Genomic DNA, 16,007 nt, shown 5'->3' on the forward strand with positions numbered 1-16,007 from the left:
TACGCCCCTACTGGTAGGTGGTGGGGATAGAATATCATTCACTATACATATCAATGACTGGATAATAATTATTATTTTTTGATAAAAATTATCATTGTCGAAATTATGATGAATACCAAGCTTTCGACCGATGATGTAATTGGCGGACATACATCATTCTTGTCGGTGAAATGTTCTGGAGTCATCACACTTCCGAATCAAACCACACAAACATTCGACGAGGATGTTGTACACGTGATGACACTTTGTAGTCGGACGGTCGTTGATGTCTCCGAATGGACCGATGACACAAGCGTCGGATAAACAGCATCACCGTCGGTGCGAAGTTTCGAATCGTCGTCAGCTTTGCAATGAAATCTACTGATTTCGATGACTTTTTTGACCGTCGGCAGAGTCCATTGGATTATCGTATTTCCGATGGGCATGGCATCGTCAACCAATCTGACGCCGAGTTTTCGACGGTTGATTTTGTCAGCACTCCGACGAAAATTAGTCGCAAATCCGACAAATGGTCATCGAAAATTAGCTCCGAATGTACTAGTGGCATGTTAGGTTTTAAAACCTGACATGCCTTTTGTTCTGCATATGGGTGCAGGTCAGGAAATAAATCCTGACCTACGAGTTAATCTACCCTTGAGTGTAGGTCGAGATTTATTTCCTGACTTGCAGATTTTGATCTACCCTAGTGCAAGTCAGGAATTATTTCCTGACCTATCAACCATGTCATACCTTTGACATGTCGGGTTTCAAAACTCGACATGCCAATTCATGTGTTTTATCCTGCAAATTGAGTTTTCAAACCTGATATGCAAGGATGACCTTCCTTTGTGCAGATTGGGTTTTAAAACCTGACCTGCAAGTTTTTGTTGTTTTTTCTTTCTAAGGCATTTATGCCTCCCAGTTTTGATTCTAATCAATGAAGATACAATTTTGATGATGTTGATTCTCTGAACACTAATTTTTGGTGTTGAAATGTAGCCTTTGGCAAATGTTTGAGCCTTCACCTAGCAAGTCAACAAGAAAGAAAATGAAGCACAAGCACGACAAGTACTTGAACATGTTCTGAGAAAGTTTCATCAAGTCAAATGTGGACCAGATATGGGATACTGAAATAGGGAATGTGGACATGGAGGAGTTTTTGAAAAGAGTTCGAAAAGCCCCTTCAAAGATGACTTGTCTTATAGCCAGTGAGCTCCACAAATACGCATCTTTTCTAGTGGTAGCTCATGATTCTGACTTTGTTCTAGCAGCAACTGAGCGCTTTGATCCCACTACCAGATAAATCAAAGATGCAGATGGGAACTTAGTCATCTATCTAGATAGTGAATACTTTAATAGTATTTTCAAAGGTTCTTATGTAGAGGAAGTTGTGGATATTACTCTGGCAAGGGCACAAAAATGGTACGAGGAAAATGAAGATAAATGTAAGAAAATGATCAATAATGTTATAGGGAAGTGTTTGTTTGACAAAGAGTTGCACAAAAAGAGGCTTTCTGATACAGCGTATAATAAGGTTTGTGAGTATGGGTGTGTCTTCTTATAGTTTCCAACATTCATATACATTTGTATAGGTTGCTTCATTGGCAAACCTTTTATGTTACCCAGGTATCCATTTGATAAAATTATTGTGATGGAATTATGTTGGCAGTTAGTGTATGTACATGAGAGACAATCTTCTTCACACGAGACTAGTCTCAAGTCTGCCTAGTCTATTGGTAGGTGTTCAGTACTGACCACTCCTAAAGCCAAGAACATGGAGGAAGAAATGCAGTGGGTGACCATGATAAGAATAAAAGCCTGCAATAACTTTGACTTTCGTGGGATGAAAAATAAGATTCATAGGAATTATATACATGTACATCAACTAGAGGATGTTTGGGCAGATTGCAAAGATGATGAAGATGTGAGGAAACTTGATTTTAGTTGCCTCACACTAGAGAAAATTGAAAACTTGGATTTGGCCAAAATCCTAGATACATGGGAGGATACTACTGATGATGTTGTGGACCCTATTTATTTCAAGAACAACATTGCTAATACTCCTCTTCCACCTATATAGTTGTCACAAGAGGAAAATAAATCCATTTTTGCAAGATTTGCCCCCATCATGGCAAATACTAATGCATGGCTGCTTAAAAAGTGCATAAGGATGAAACAACTTCCTACAAGTTCAGGTGATGAGCAGGATGATGAAGGTCCTTTGGGGAAGAAATCATAAATAAGAACTAAGAATAGATAGGATCCATAAGAGCTGCCACCAATTTCATCTCTTAGGTCAAAGGGAAAGAAACCTATATACAAGTTCACTATCAAGGAGGAAAAGAAAGGAGAATCCTCATCTCAATCTGCACAAATAGATGTTTTTGAGGAACCAACATTACAAGAATTGGAAAAGGGACAAGAAGAGGGTGAGATACCACAGGAAGAAGAAATACAAGATGTAGGGGAATCACTTCCACCACTAGTTACCACCATTTCTACAACAACATAGGTTCCTGCTTCAACTTAGGTAACCATTAATTCTATTGAATCTGATTTAGATGAAGAAGATGAAGAGCAGGATGATGAAGGCTTAGACATTGGAGAAGATGATGAAGAATTTGTAACTTTGTCAAGCCTTCCAAGTTGTACCTGCATCTATGATTGAATCTTCAATCTTAGACTTTACAGAAGCAATGGCACAAATGTCTCACAAGCAACAAACAGTGACACTTCCTTCAGGTGTTGTTACTACAGAGGCTCCACCACTTGTTTCTAATGTTATTACTACAATGGCTCCACTATTGGTTTCTACCACTATAGCAGCAACATCTTCTTCTCAAGTTCCTAATGTTGCTGATACAACTTTCCTTGTGCCAGTGTCCCAAGCTACTATAACTTCAAGCCAGGCTACAATACAAGTATCTGCGACTGCGCAAACTGATATCACAACTCCAACAACGAAATCAAATCTTCCTCCATGGTTGGATATGGTGGCACCCAAAAGAAAGAAGCAGGTAATCTCACCAAATGATTTTAATTTTGATCAATTGGGTCTTGTCAAGCATAAATTCACCAAGAAGCCCAAGACTATGTCTATAATCTTGGTTGACCTAGTAAGCAAAAGGAAATACAATGAGGTCTTGGTGCCATCTTCAGATAAGAAAAAGGACAATATTCAACCTACGGATTGTACTATGCAGACTATAGAACTTGGTGTAGACACACATGAGAGTGTTAAGCAGGACTCTCAAACTACTTTCAATTCTCTCATGTGTAGATTTGATCAGGAAAGGGATGAGAAAAATGAATGGAAGTAGAAATGTGAACAACTAACTAACATTCTTCATAAAATAATACAGCCATCACAAGAGGTGCAACCAATAGTTTCTTCAATTGACACAGAAGCACTCAAAAAGGTAGAGCTACTAGGTACAAGGGGTAGAGTAATGGAAGAATGGATCGATCGCTTGAAATCAGAAGGGACACATCTCATTGATTTTGTAGTCAATCTATTGACAGATTTTGAAAATGCTCAAGTACAGGTTCAGGATGTACAATCTCTATTATCCCAAGAAATAACAAAACTTGAGAAAGATTTAGGGCCTTGGGATAAAATGAGAGAGTACAAAGTAGGCATCCTTGTTGATAACAACGTAGTATTGACTCAATGCGAGTACATCCAAACTTGATCAATATTGGCACACAGGGATGAGCTAATGAAAATACTAGTAAAGGACATGAATCAGGATAAGAAAGCATGTGATGATGCAAACACAAATATTTCATCTGGGATATCAGAATTACCTTGCCAGTTATTTGATACAAAACATAAAGTTTTACCCAATGAGATCGTCAAACAGGAATTCCTCACCATGACTGACCAATTGGTAAATGATCAATTTTCTTTGGCATCATTTGATAAGTTGATTGAAATTCAGGTCAACTTAGACGATCTTGCATCAGTTTTGAAGAAGGCTAAAAGGGCTTATGTAGAAGTTAGAGATTCCATCTCTCATGTTCATTCTATTTCAAATGCGACTTCAGGGCCAGACAAATCTAAGATGCAAGCTACACTGGAAAGGTTCGAGGAATTCCAAAAAATCAACGAGGGGGAGAAATAAACAATAAAGTGTCATTGACACTATGTAGTTTTCATGTAGTTGCATCATTTCTTACTGTAATTTTTTTTGCAGTTGCATTTTCATTTTATGCAGTAGATGTAGTCAAATATGACTCTGCAGTTGAATTAGTCAAATGCACCCACATTTTTCTCCACTCCTTTCCTATAAAAGGAGGAACCTCATTTGTAAATATGGATATTTTTATGCTAAGCAAAAATCTGCCAAAGTGTTGCCTCAAATATGACTTTGAGCTTTTCTGTTGTGAAGATTCAATCAAACAAATAAAGAAAGCAATTCCTTTTGATTCCAAATCCAAACTTTGTGTTGGGTCGAAGATTGTTTATATGAGTGAATGTTCCTATGTTCATTGCTTATATATGTTCTTTAATTCCTTGATATTGGTGGCATTTTTGTTCATGTGATTAAGAGAGCACCTAAATTGTGGCAAGTAGACTTTGAGCTATTTTCATATTTAGAAATTAGTATTGTGATACAGTGATTAGGTAATAGGCTTTGTACTATTGTTGGTTGCTTTAGATTATTGAAAGTTTCATATATATATATATATATATATATATATATATATATCTTGAAGACTTTGAGCTACAAGCTATATTAGTTACAATTATAATTGATTTGAAGGTTAAATGGTAATCACATAAGACTTTGTGCTTATACGGTTTTATAGATATAATTTAGTCATTGTATGCAAGTTTCTTTAGCTGGTTATTTTGTAAGAAATTTTCATCAAGTAAGGGGATACACTTAAATTATGAAAAAAGAGAACTATATGCCCTAAGCTTACCCCCGAATTTACTTTCAAAGTTGTTGAAATACCCAAATTCTACAAGGGAACCTCCCCTTGATGAGAGGAGAGACTTTGTCTCAACATAGCTGTGTGTGAAATACATATTTTGTCATTGGTACGCTGGTGACAAAATATTCACCCAACAAGTTTCACTCCCTTTTTTGGAATCATGGGCTCACCATACATGAAATTTAGAGGGTGAGATGGAGGTGATGTTGACTACAAATAGTTACTTTTTGGTAATTTTCTCTTGTATTTCAAATAGTAATAGGGTTTTTGAAGGAGGGTTGTATTTCTACAATCAAGTGGGCATGCTCATTAAACAATGGCATGTTGGTTTCAACCCTCTGAAGGAGCTTCCTTCAAGGGTTCTAGTCTGGGTGTGACTTCCATGGTTTCCACTTGAGTTTTGGAGACATGACATTTTTCACTTAGTTGCATTGTTGTTTAGCAAACCAGTAGGTCCTTCTACACAGACAATGGATAAAAAGGTAATCACCTATGTCTGTGTTTATATTGAGATGGATTTAAGTAAACCCTTACCAGATTCTATGGAGATTCACCTACGATCAACTTCTTATATTCAATAACTTGATTATGAAACTCTATCATTCCATTGTTGGATTTTCCACGAATATGGACATTTGCAAAGGATGTGCCCTAAGTCAAATTCTACGGGGCCATCTAGTAATGGACCGGTTCACCCTCCACCTAGGTAGGACAAAGGGAAAGCTCCTTTACTGGAAGATAAAGCCAAAAATGTTCCAGTTAAGGCTCTTAGTAAGGGAAAAGGGCATAAGAGAACTATAAAGGATAAGTAGATTGACGAGGCATTTAATAGCTTTGATGTTCTAAAATAACTTGACCAGTTTGATGAAGCCCTTGCTCGGATGCCTACAAGATAAGAACCTATAACTACAAAATAAATTAATGGGGATTAGGAGTGCATTCCACCCATTGAACATCAGGTTGGAGGTTCAGATGCACAAATGGACACAAATATCCCCTTGATATCTTTATGTGATCCAGAGACATTTGGGTGTAAGATGGTGAAGGATGGTCTAGGTATGGGTAGCTCTTCGGTTGACCAGAAAAGGAATCTCAGTAGGTTAGTAAAAGCAAGGGATCTCCCTTAGCACTGGGGTTGCAATAAAAATAACTTAAGAAGGGTATTCCTAATAGGCCTCCTAAAGTGGGAAGGAAGGAAGATCGAGAGAAAGTGAAATTGATTGGTGAGACTTTAGTTGAGTCTACATTGGTTAAGACCATTGACTCCCATTTCTCATAATCTCAAACATGATTATTCTTTCATGGAATGTAAAGGGTTTGAATAGTATCCCTAGATAAAAGGTTATTTGAGATTTGATTCATCTTCATTCTCCTGATGTTGTTTTTATCTAGGAGAGTAAGTTGTCTATGGAAGGTATGATGTACTTGGTTTCTAAGGTTTGGGGCAGAGGAAAGTGTTGGTGCATTGGGGATCAAGGTAATTTTGGTGGTGTGGCTTGTCTCTAAGACTATGAAAAGTTGTTCCTAAGTGGTGGGTTTCTAGTAGTCATTCTTTATCTATGGTTGCTTCAAGTTTAGATTTAGGAGAAGTCAATCTCCTTAGTAATGTGTATGCTCTAAATGACCTCTTAGGGAAGTCTAAGTTCTAGTCACATGTCAAGATGGTAAGATCACTTCTCCTTATCTTACTTGGATTATTACGGGGGACTTTAACATTGTTGCAAGTTTGGATGAAAAAAAGGGTGGTGTTTGTAGGTTAGAGCATTCTTCTAAGCTCTGACAAGATAATATAAATCTTCTAAATTTGGTCAATATTAAGCCATCCAATGGTAAGTTCATATGGAATAATAGGAGGTGGGGTGAAGATGTTATCTTGGAGAGGCTAGATATATTCTTGGTGTCTTATTACTGGGTGGGGGATAGTTGGACTACTAGCTCCAAAATCCTTGATTGGAAAGGTTTAGACCACTTGCTGATCAAATTTTCAGCCACTTCCTTTAGGACCTCTAAAAATCCTTCCTTTAAATTCCAACTTATGTGGCTTCAAAATTCTTCTCTTTAAGAGTTTATTTCAGATTGGTGGATCGAAGGAAAGTCGACCTTTGGGACAACAATATTCTCTTTTACCAAGAGGCTTTAGTTTGTTAAGTATATGTTGAAAAGATGCAACAAAAAATTCTTTGGCAATGTTTTTATTGTTAAGATTGTTGCTCAATCTCACTTAGACGCAATCACTCGTCATATTAGAGTTCAAGGGATAACCAAGGAGTCTTTTCAATTGGAAGTAGAAGTTGTTGAGGATCTTGAGGAATGGGAGATTCATGAAGAATTTTTTTGGAAACAAAAGTTCTGTATCAATTGGTTACAAGAGGGAGATAAAAACACTGGTTTTTCTCATAACTCAATTAAAGACAAGAGGCAAGGTAATCTCATTACTTCTCTCAAATCCTCTGAAGGTAATTTATTAATCCTCCTTTGGGATTATTTCCAAAGAGATTGTTCGATTCTATCCGAGTTTGTTTATTGAGGATAATCTTGTGGCTAGAAAGGAGGAGTATCTTATCTTAGAATGCATTCCTTCTTTGGTCAATAATGAGATGAATGATTTGTTAATAAAGCCTATTAATTTGGAGAAGCTTAAGGGGATTGTGTTCCAGATGAACAAGGGAAAAGCTCCCCAATCTGATGGTTTCCCTCTAGAATTTTATCGAGAATTTTGGGATATTGTCAAGTTGGACCTCCTAGAGGTGGTTTTGGAGTCTTAAAGAAATCAATAGATGTTGAAAGCTATGAATACTACATTCTTGGCTCTTAACCCAAAAAGTGAAGGTGTTGATTCTTTAAAACTCTTTAGATTGATAACCCTATGTAATGTTGTTAAAAAAATTATTACCAAGTTGATTGTGGAGAGACTCAAGCTTTGGCTCAGTTCTTTAATTTTAGAGGAGCAAGGGGGTTTTGTGCTGGTAAGAAAATTATAGATGGGGTTGTCATTTCTATTGAAGGTATTCACTCCATGGAAATTTCTAAGGAAAAAACTATGTTTATCAAGATGGACATGGCTAAAGCGTATGACCATGTCAATTGGTCCTTCTTGCTAAATATCTTGAAAGCCTATAGGTTCGGTGGTGAGTGGATTGAATGGGTTATGAGTTGTGTCACCTCCTCTTCTTTTGTTGTCCTCATTAATAGTGAGCCTTCTAAACTTTTTGGAGCTTCTTAGGGTCTTCACTAAGGGGATCCTCTCTCACCTTATTTTTTTATTTTAATGGCTGAAGGCTTGTGGAGATATAGCAAGGCTCGTGTGAGGAAAGGGTTGATTTAGGGCTAGAATTGGGGAGACATTATTCCTTCCCATTCCCACTTATATTTTGTCGATGACACTACTTTGATGGGTCTTCTATAGTTAGTGAGATAGATAATTTTAGAAGATCCTTGGACATTTGTATGGTAGCTTCTAGGCAGAGAATTAATGAAGATAATTTCTCTGTTTTCTTCTTTAATACTCCTAAGCCTAACTAGAATAGGATTGTTAGGATTTTGAGATTCTAGATTGGTGCCCTTCCCTTTGTGTATCTTGGTATCCTATTGTTGTTGTCTCTTTACCAATTAGGTTTTGGCAAAGATGTTTCAGATAAGTTCCATAGAAATGTTTCCCATTGGACTTACATGTGGATTTCTTCTACTAGGAGGGTGACTCTTCTAAAGTCAATGATTCAAGCTCTTCCTATCTACAGGTGTTTTGTGCAGGATGCTCCTTTTACCTTCATTTAGGAGTTTGATTCTTTGTCTCATCAATTCTTATGCTTTGGTAATTTACTCTCAAAGAAATGGAGTATAGTTAAGTGATATTTAGTTTGTGCAACAAAACAGGAACAAGGTCTTGGTCTCAAGCAGACAAGACTTAGTTGTTAGGCCATAATTACTAAACTTTATTGGAGGTGGTGTTGTCATCAAGATTAATATCAAGATAGAGTCACCACTACAAATTATTTGTGTGATGTTGAGAGTTAGAAGCTTCCCCATTACAATATTGAGGGTAAAGGGTCCATGATTTGGAATACTCTCAAAATAGGTGCTACACTAATAAAACAAGGGTTGTTGTGGATCTACAATAAAGGCTCTGAGGCTTTAATTTGGTTGGATTATTAGGATAGTTTCCCAACTCTTCTCTTTGCATATATGTTGTTATTTGATATTTCGGTGATGCTCTGGTGAAGGTTGGTGGTTCCGGATGCTTACAGATTCTTTGGAATTGTCATTGATGGCAACTCAACCTTTTGATCTGATCCGGTATGAAGTTTCGGTTAACCGATTGTCTTAAGTATATCTTCTGATATTAGTTTGCCCAATGATGCTCAGTGCACAATTTTATGATTTCTCTCACTTCTGTGAAGCGGATTTTGGTTTTAGTGATCTGTGATTAGTTGGTTGGGTATATGAAGTATATTATCATGACAATCCACCCTCCGATGTTAATTCCTATGCCTGTTTGAAGATCTGGTATTCAGTAGAGCAGCAAAGAAGAGTATTCTTCATGTTTTATGATGTATCATATTCTTTAAGTTGATTCCGGTGATTAGAAATATGTTTTGGATGATATGTGAGACCTATAGGAAGTGTGTGATCTTGAATTTTGGGTCCAAAATATGGCTCGATAATAGATCTAAGCTGACTTGCAGCTACACGTTTCACATTTTGATAATTGGTGAATCCAACTTGTGAAAGATTAATGTTTGTATGTCCAAATATATAAGATTGATTTGGATGATGCATTTACTATGACATGTGATGTGGTAGACTATTTTTAAGTGATTGAGTGCAATTTCACGTGCACATCTTAATCTTGGTTGATCCGGTAAGGAGTTGCAGAGTAGAATAGAGCAAATAAGCAAGTCATTTTACACTTAACCAGAATTGATTTCTAGCATAATCAGATGCTATTTTCCAGTTCACTACTTGTTGTAATCAGTTTGTAATCTGTTGTAAGGTAGTGAGCCTTCATCTGGGGTTGTTGCCCTATTTTTGTAACTTGAATAGTGAGCTCTAGGCAGTGTACCTGAATGCAAGTGCATTCCCCTATGTAATATTGTTTTGCTACTGCCATAGTGGAATAATATTGTGGGTTCAAATCCCATCATGGTTTTTCCCTTTTGGGTTTCCACGTAAAAATATTGGTGTTATGGTTGCACGGTTATTTGTTTTGTGTTGTTGCACTTTAGTTTCCTTCTTATGCATCCGGTGGTTGAATACTATGCATAACAAGTTTGAAATTTGTAGAACATTGATTCACCCCCCCCCTCTCAATGTTCATTGATTCCAACAATTGGTATCAGAGCCTAGTTCCTTTGAGGAATCTTAGCCACTTGAGGAAGGTCCGAGAGATTGAAGCAATGGATTTTGATTTGCAGAGACAACTTTATGTGGCACTTGAGGATCTTGATGCAACAAGAAATGAAATAAGTTCCTCAAAGAGAAACTTGAATGCAGTTGAAGATTTCATTAAGGATTTGAGAGAACAAGTCAACACTTCAAGAGACAAGAGGAAAGAGTTGACGAACAAGCTGAAGGAGAATCAAGAGCAAAGCATTCAAGACCAAAGAAAAACTAAAGAATGTGAAAAGTTTGCTAGAGAGAATGTTGTATTGAAGTATGAGATGCAATCCATTGTGATGAAGTTGGCTAAGGAAATTGAAGACCTAAAGAAGAATGAAGAAAGTTTGACTCAATCATTGAAAGACATATTAGATGAATGCTATAGACTTACCTATGAGAGTGACCAGTTGAAGCTTGAGTTGATGCAATCAAGGAATGATGGACAAGAACTTGAAAGACAAATTGTTGCCTTAAGAGATGAACTTGCTACTGAAAATGAATACAAAGGCAAATTTAATGCTATCTCAACAAGGCTTGATGAGATGTTGGATAGTCAGAGACATGGAAAAGACATGAGAGGACTTGGTAATGAGAAAGGAGAATCCTCCGGTTCTGGACAGAGCAATGCAAAACCTAATCATCAGAAGAATAAGAATCCTCCAATAAGACAACCTAATGCTTATAAATTCAATGGTAGATGTTTTACTTGAAATAACTATGGTCATATGGGAAATCAATGCAAAAGTAGGATGAATAATGGAATGATGAATAATGTAAACAATGGTCCTACCTTTACCAATCATTGTTTCATATGCAACAATTTTGATCACAAGTCAAACATGTGCAGAGCAGTAATGAATAATTTTTAGAACAAGAGATGTTATGCTTGTGGGATGTTTGGACATATCTCTAACCAATGCATGATGCAACCAAACTAGATGAATTTCAGACCTATGTAGAGAAATGTTGTTTTCCATGCATGCAACAAGTCAAGTCACATTGAAAGGTATTGTAGAAGCAGGAATAATGGTCTACTAAACAAAGACAAATCAGATGAGAAAGACAAAGCAAAAGTAGATGAAATCAGAGATCAGTATAAGAAAATGTGGGTTAAGAAAGAAGATTTCAATGTACAGAATGGCTCCATACCTGAATCCGGTGATAGAACCTCATCCGATAACTAGGGCTTTTTGGCCTTAGGGGGAGTTTTACATGCAAATTTATAGAACCCCCTCTTTGGTGATCTATAACTGATTCCAAAAGTTTGCAGAAGGTTTAAATCATGTATGCAGATGTTATTCAGAAGATCTGATGGAGATTTGAGGCTCCGATAAGCGATTTCATGACAATCAAGGTAACCAGTTGAAGCATTTATTACAACACAAAATTAGGTTTTTAGAGGTTAAAAAGGCATTTCAAAGGTTTATTTTTCACAATGCGATCAAGAGTAAAGAGCAGTGCAGTGAAGAGAGGAGATTTAGTGATCTAAATTGAGCTTGCAGCGATCCGAAAGTGATTTCTTGTACTCAGTTGAATCAAAAGATATTTATCTATTTCGCGAAGCTATTAGTTTTCAAACCCTAGATTCAAAATGGCATTAGCATCTGGAATTGCCACCCCATTGGTTGTTGAGATCAAGGATAGGGCTAAAAAAATCTGCAAGATAAGGGTTTTGCATAGTTCATCCATTTCCCGTTATTTGATGAAGCAAAACGGATATGGTACATCCTCAGTCGAGTCCATGATGAGTTCATGTGGCTTGATAGGCCCTATAAGATCACTAAGTAGGGAATTCAAGTTGTGACATGCTTGAGTGCACTCAATGAAGTACTTGGTCTGAGAAAGGTATCAAATAACACTATAATAGCAACTACCAGTTCAAAGTTTGACAACAGAGTGATGACTATCAGTGACATCTTAGAGCATGATGTCTGATTTGCATCAATAGTGGTTGGTTATAAAGTCTATCAATCAAGCAGATAGAATTTGGTCTCCAGGACTGCAATATTTTTAGCATATCAGATGCTTAAGGAAGATAAGAGGTATGATCTATGCAAATCCTTCTAAATGAACTGATAAGTAACTTGAAGAAGATTAAACATGACAAGAAACACACTTTCAAGCATGGGTCTCTTCTTATTTGCTTGGCATTATATTTCTTGAATGAGATCCCTGGTATAAAAGGAAAGGTCCAATGGGCCTATGATAGACCGATTGCAATACATATCAAACAAGGGTTGTGGAGCATAGGTGATGCTACAATGAGAATATCCGCATTATGAGGCTATTTCAAGACCTTTCAGGCCTCCATGAAATCCTGAGAAAGATTCCCTAAGGAGATTGTAGAGAAGTATGAGAAGACAATTTGTTTCATGGTTGATAAAGATCAATGCCATATGGAAGCGATTGAGCCAAGGGTAGTTTGGATCATACACATGGGGTATGAAGTTGATTATGTTACGCTTGAAGCATATGCTCAACATCTATGGAGCCAACCATTAGATCCTAAGGAAGAAAGATTTGGTAATTTTAAGGAGGACTTAAGTCTGCACAAGCAATTCACTGATGCCATATGAAAGAGAAAGATCAGAAAGGAAGCTGAGGCTATTGTAGAACAAATGGGTCCAACAAAGGAAGTTGTACAAAGGGCAAGAGCTTAGAATATACTGAAAGAAGAGGATGTGATCAAACCACAACCTAAATCAATGTCCTCCTCATCTAAGCAATCTAAAGCTAAGCCTAGTAAATCTGCACCTATCTTCAGAGTGAAGAAACTAGTACCTCCACGTAAGCCCAAGCTAGCAGTATCAATCGATGGAGTTGAGAAAAGGAAAAAGGAGAAGCCTTCAAGGTAGTATGCTACAACTAAGGAGGAGATAGAGTCAGATGAAGAAGTTCGGAAAGTTAATAAGACTGCTACTTTTTCTCGAGTAGTCAGACAACCATATGGTGATGCTCCACCCTCCAAAAAGACAAAGACTCAAGGTGAGCCATCCAAAAGATCTAGAGGAACCAAGAGGAAGAAATCTGAGATAGATGAAGCCTTGGAGTCTGACAAGGTTGAGATTATTCCTACTAAGTCCTTAGAAGATATAAAGAATCAAATCATTAACGATGGAAATTTGAATAATCTTGCTATATATTATAAAATGCGGATGATAAGGAGCGAAGATAAATTGAGGAAGCAGTTGTTCAATATATGAATAACTTCAGTAGAGCTCTGATTGAATTATCATCTGAGTTACCTAAAGAGTTGTATGATATTCTTGATATCTAGAGAAATACTACCTGTCGAAAAGATGAAGAAATGCAGGAATATGTATTCATTAATTCTTGTTTAGTTATCTCTAGGGATGAAGTTGAAAGATTATTGAAATTGGCAAAAGAAAAGTTTAGGAGCAAGAGAAGGGTCAATAGAATAATGCTCAGTAAAATTGATGAAGTTGCAAAAGAGACAGAGAAAATAATAAAAGACTTTTTGTTAGAGTTGAGATATGAGGTGAATCAAATAGAGGATGCCACCTAGCCGATAAAGCACATTCCTGAAGATACTTCCCTTCCGCAAGTAACTACAGAAGTCTCTACTAGTCAGAAGGATTGGCCATTTGTTGATCCGGTTGAGCAAGAAGCAACACAAGATGCACCTTCTAAGAATCTAGTAGCAAATATCTCCAGTGAAGCTACTTAGGACCCTCCTGAGATAGAAGTAATTGTAGAGGAGATTGAAAAAGTTGAAAAGAATGTGAGTACAAAGGAGAAAAGTAATGAGCGAACAAAGAAATCTCTGGCAACCATGACTGCAGTCAATATCACTGATAAAGGTAAGAAAATTGATGTAGATGATGACTTTTCTCATGGTTTGGTTGATTTAAGAACTCTTTCCCCTCTTCAAGCATTGAAACTTGCCACCCAAGCTCAGATTAAGGAAAGTGAAGACCTGTTGAAATCTCAGTCCGAAGATAAAGAGGACATCTCTCTTGCAACTGAGGTTTTGGAATTTTTTTTTACCTAGTTTCAGTCAGGATTCTGGTTCTTCTCCCTTCGGAAAGCTTAACAAGTTGTTAAATGCTGTTAGCTCCAATTATGTATCTCTAGAGAAGGCTACAAATGAATTTGTACATAAAATATTTAATGAGATGAGATTATAAAATAAATTGAAAGAAGTTGAGAGAGATAGAGCGAGACCGAAGATTGCAATGAAGAGTATAGAAGAGGCATTGGATGAAGGTGGGAAAATTTTCAAATCATGTCTGTTTTTCCCAAATTTACTGAAGACATTGATCGATAGATAAAAGATCTTGAGGGTAAGTTAGCCGGTATCGATCATTTTTTTGCACCCCAATCAGTTTTTCCCAGTTCAGTGGAAGCACAAATTTTGGATTATACTAATAGAATAAAGGGCTTGAACCAAGACAAGGAGAAAATGTTAAGCAGAGTAGGAGATCTGAGGAGCTTAATAACTCCCCGAATAGATACCTTGCCGGGAGCACATCAGGATGCAATAAAGTGCCCTAGGTAAACTGGTGCCATCCGATCTTTAGATTCTTGAGATTCATGCATTCATGTACAATTCCCTAATAAGTGTTTTGGAGTGTTTCCTGAGAGGATGGAATGAGTATCTAAAATCCTTAAAGGTGACTTACTCTGACATCTTTAAGTTCATGTAATCCATTGTATTCATTCATTCTTTTGTACATAAGTTTTAGTGGATTCCCACCCTTTGCCATTGATGTTAAAGCGGGAGAGAGAGAGAGCAATGAAAAATGGAGAAAGCAATTTAGGGGGAGTCAGTCAGATTGAGTGTACAAAATTTAGATTTTTGGTATTTTACAGATTTTGGGATACTTATCATTTTTCACATGTGTTGCCATCAATGCCAAAGGGGGAGATTATTGACATTTGATGTTCCAGTGATGCTCTGGTGAAGTTTGGTGGTTCCTGATGCTTGCAGATTCTTTGGAGTTGTCATTGATGGCAACTCAACCCTCTGATCTAATCCAGTATGAAGTTTTGGTTAACCGGTCATCTTGAGTATGTCTTCTGATATTAGTTTGCCCAGTGATGCTCAGTGCATAATTTTGTGATTGCTCTCACTTTCGGTGAAGCAAATTTTGGTTTCGATGATTAGTTGGTTGGGTATACGAAGAAAATTATCACGACAATCCACCCTCCGATGTTAATTCATATGCTCGTTTGAAGATCCGGTATCCGGTAGAGCAACAAAGCATAGTATTTTTCATGTTTGGTGGTGTATCGTATTCTTTAAGTTGATTTTGGTGATTGGAAATGTGTATTGGGAAATATGTGAGACCTTTAGGAAGCGTGTGATCTTGAATTTTGGGTTCAGAATATGGTTCATTAATAGATCTAAGCTGACTTGTAGCTACATGTTTCACATTTTGATAATTGGTGAAGTTGACTTGTGAAAGATTAATTTTTGTATGTCCGGATATATATAAGATTGATTTAGATGATGCATTTGGTGTGACATGTGATGTGGTAGACTTTTTTGAAGCGATTGAGTGTAGTTTCATGTGTGCATATTGATCTTGGTTGATTTGGTAAGGAGTTGCAGAGTAGAACAGAGCAGATAAGCATACAAGTTGCAGTGGATCATTTTTCACTTAACCATAACTGATTTCTGGCATAATCAGATGCTATTTTCTAGTTCACTACTTGTTGTAATCAGTTTGTAATCTCTTGTAAGGCAG

The sequence above is a fragment of the Cryptomeria japonica genome, chromosome 5 (assembly GCF_030272615.1).
Source record: "Cryptomeria japonica chromosome 5, Sugi_1.0, whole genome shotgun sequence".
NCBI lineage: Eukaryota > Viridiplantae > Streptophyta > Pinopsida > Cupressales > Cupressaceae > Cryptomeria > Cryptomeria japonica.